Source organism: Rhincodon typus, chromosome 5 (genome assembly GCF_021869965.1).
Source record: "Rhincodon typus isolate 14 chromosome 5, sRhiTyp1.1, whole genome shotgun sequence".
Taxonomy (NCBI): domain Eukaryota; kingdom Metazoa; phylum Chordata; class Chondrichthyes; order Orectolobiformes; family Rhincodontidae; genus Rhincodon; species Rhincodon typus.
In genome coordinates this window covers 601,207-605,015 of record NC_063336.1, presented here as the reverse complement: position 1 = coordinate 605,015, position 3,809 = coordinate 601,207, and the positions used below count along the sequence as shown (strand labels likewise).

General features: G+C 46.5%; 1 long non-coding RNA gene across 1 annotated transcript in view; it reads left to right on the top strand.

The window, feature by feature from the left end:
- Positions 1–166: 166 nt before the first annotated feature.
- The window catches only part of LOC125483133, a 5,484-nt gene continuing 1,841 nt past the window's right edge, over positions 167–3,809 (top strand). The window contains exon 1 of the long non-coding RNA XR_007262101.1: positions 167–292. This is a non-coding gene — a long non-coding RNA (uncharacterized LOC125483133). The remainder of the gene's footprint in view (positions 293–3,809) is intronic.

Sequence of the window (3,809 nt, the reverse complement as noted above, 5' to 3'; positions counted from 1 at the left end):
ACTAACAGAGGGACTGGGGTCAGAGAGAGAGAGAGAGACTGACAGAGGGACTGGGGTCAGAGAGAGAGAGAGAGACAGACAGAGGGACTGGGGTCAGAGAGAGAGATATGGTCAGAAGAATGGAGTGTTGAAGACTTTGTTTAACTGTCTCTATTCACACACTGCAGGACGGGAGTGGGACACTGAGACGGAGTGGCTCCCTTGGTAAAATTCGCGATGTTCTGAAGCGTAGCAGCGAGATGCTGGTCAAGAAACTGCAAGGAAATGGACCACCTGAGCCAAAAAATCCCAGGTATGCCCTCAGGGGTGGGCACCATGTAACTGGGATATCATGGTCTCCTGGAGCAATTACAGGGAGCTTCCTCACAATAGGGATGGTGAAGAGCCTGGAGGAATGTGCATTATTGTACTGTTACTTTGTGAGAGTGTCACGCTGTGAAGGTGAAAGTTACTGTACAACTGTGATTGTTACTCTGTGGTTGAACTCTGCTCTCGATGAGCAAAAATTTCACAGAATTGATAGAATCCCTACAGTGTGGAAGCAGGCCATTCGGCCCATTGAGTCCACACTGATCCTCCGAAGTGCATCCCACCCAGGCCCACCTCCTAACTATCCACAAAACCCTACATTTCCCATGGCTAATCCACCTAAACTGCCAATATCTGGGCACCATGGGACAATTTCCATGGCCAATCCACCCTACTGTGGGAGGAAACCGGAGCACCCGGAGGAAACCCACACAGACACGGGGAGAATGTGCAAACTCCACACAGACAGAGTCACCCAAGGGTGGGATTGAACCCAGGTCCCTGGTGCTGTGAGGCAACAGTGCTAACCACTGAGCCACTATGTGGTCCCTAATATAAATGTATATAATGATATAACGTAGGTGGCCATTCAGCCCCTCAAGCCTGTACCACCTGTCTGAATGAGCATCTGTTTCGGTGCCAGTTTCCTGTCTTCTTGTTGGAACTCTGCACTTTCTTTATTTTCAACTAATCATCTCATTCCTTATTGAAGACATTGATTGAACTTGCTTCTGCCTCATTCTCATGCAATGCAAACCATTCCCAGTGGGCAAAGCTTTTCCTCTGGCCACGTTTGCTTCTTTTAGCTATTGCTTTAACTCTGTGTCCTCTCATTCTTGATCACTTCACTAGTGGGAAACATTCTTTCCCTATTTCATCTGTCTACCCCCCTCACAGATTCGAAAACGTCTGTGAAATTTCCTCTCAGCTCTCTCTTCTCTCATGTCAACATTCCCAACCTCTTTGATCTCTTTTCATCACTGAAGTTCCTCATCCCTGGAACCATTCTTGTAAACTTCTTCTGCACTGTCTCTCGCTCCAATACATTCACATCTTTTGTGATTGATCTTATTGTCACGTGTACCCAAATGCAGTGAAAAGCTTTGTTTACAAGCAGTGCAGGCAGATCACTGCTAGCAAAGGATGTACAAATCAAAAGGACTTAGAGGCATACAGGTTCCATTATTTGAGACTAGAGTACATTCAACAGTCTGATGACGGCTGGAAAGAAGCTGTTCCCGAACCTGCTTGTGCGTGTGTTCAGGCCTCTGTATCTTCTGCCTGATGGTTTTCCTTTAAAGTGACACCTACAACAGGACACATTACCCAGCTGACGACTATCAAGTATCTTGTACAAGTTTAACATCTTAATTCTGAGGAAGGGTCACTGGACCTGAAACGTTAACTCTGATGCCTCTCCACAGATGTTGCTAAACTGTTCCAGCAATTTCTGTTTTTGTTTCTGATCTCCAGCATCCGCAGTTTCTTTGGTGCTTTTGTCTCATGTTCAACATCACCATCTTGCTGTTATACTCTCTGACCCTATTCATAAAGTCAAGGACACTGCATGCTCTCTCTACCTGTCCTGCTATATTCACTGATCTATACATACCCTGCCCCCTCTGCTCCTGCACCACCCCCCTCCCCTTTTTTATATTGTCTTTCAATGTTCTTCCAACCAGAATGCATCAGCTCACACTTCATTGCATTGAACCTCATCTACCATCTATTCCCCAATGCTCTAACTTCTCAGAGTTGTTCGCTGTCCTGCTCACTGTTTACAATTCTTCCAAGTTTAGTGTTGTCCAAGCTTCATATCATTCACAGACGAAATGAGAACTGGTGCTGTGTTAAATAGCAGAGAGGAAAGCCTTAGACTACACAAGGATATAGATGGGCTGGTCAGATGGGCTAAACATGGCAAATGGAATTTGATCCTGAAAAGTGTGAGGTGATGCATTTTGGGAAGACTAACGAGGCAAGGAAGAGCATAATGATTGGTAGTCCTATAGGAAGTACGGAGGATCAGAAGGACCTTGCATAGATCCTTGAAGACAGCAGGGCAGGTTGATAGGATGCTTCAGATGGCAGATGAGATACTTGTCTTTATTGTTTGAGGCATTGAATGCAAGATCATGGAGGTTATAATAGAGCTGCTGTCAATGTTAGGCCACAACTGGAGTACTGTGTACAGTTCTGGTCTCCAATATAGGAGGGATGTGATTGCATGTTGCACAGGAGAATCACCTGGATATTGCCTAGCCTGGAGGCACTGAGCATATTGAAGACAGACAGCACCCCCCACCCCAATGTGTGCGCGCGCACACACACATACACACACACACACAGCTCCCTCTGACACACACACACTCCCCACACCTCCCAGGTGATTGAGAACTGTCACCAGACAACACCAGGCCACAGACCAATCAACCTGTTGCTGCCAACATGAGCTGACATGAGTACCCTCCTCACCCCAGGCTGTCTGGTACTTCTACTCCCAATAAGGGAACAAAGAACAATACAACACAGGAACAGGCCCTTCGGCCCTCCAAGATTGTGTCAACATTTTGTCCCATTTTGCCCTTCCATACTAAAACTGTCTTCACTTATAGTATCTGTATCCCTCTATTTCCTTCCTATTCATGTATTTGTCCAGGTGCTTCTTGAACGCTGCTATTATGTCTCCTTCAACCACTTCCTCTGGCAGCGCGTTCCAGGCACTTACCACCCTTTCTGTGAAAAACCTGCCTCACACATCTCTTTTAAACCCCCTCCTTCACACCTTGAACCTGTGTCCCTGAGTAATTGACCCCTCCACCCTGGGAAAAATCCTCATACTTTCCACTCTATCCATGCCATTCACAATCTTATAAACTCCTATCAGTGTTTGTTAGACAAGTGTTTACATGATACCTGCAATGGGGGCCAGGTTACTTGCTTTCAAATAGACAGCCACCTTTCCCACACTGGGTTTAAAACTGCTCTGTCTTCTTTCAGTCCACTTTTTATTTTCCAAAATAAAAAGACATGGTCCATTCGACCCTCGTCAACCCCATCCTTTAACAGCAACTCCTGCCCTTCCTTGATGCAGTTCTCCATTACAACCACAACATTACATGTTCCTCCTGGCAATCTACACTGTAACTCGCTCCATACTCTGTGCATCCACATACATGCACAATAACCCTGATTTACATGCAATTACTTTCCCCATGACTCTGACCCCATCTATGATCTTTTCTAGTGTGCTGTGTCTCTTCTGCAATATTGTGCACCCTGATATTCCCCTCAGACATTCCCTGCTGGTTCCCATGCCCCTGTGAAATTAGTTTAAAGTAGCACCAATAAACCACCCAGTGGGGAAGTGGGACCCAGCTGTGTTCAGCTGCAAACTGCCTGGAATGTCCAGCTGCCAGTGACCCAGGAAGCTAAAACCCTCCCTCCTTTATGGCCCTCCCAGCTGCCATCCTGCCCCACTGCCAGGCCCAGTGACCCAG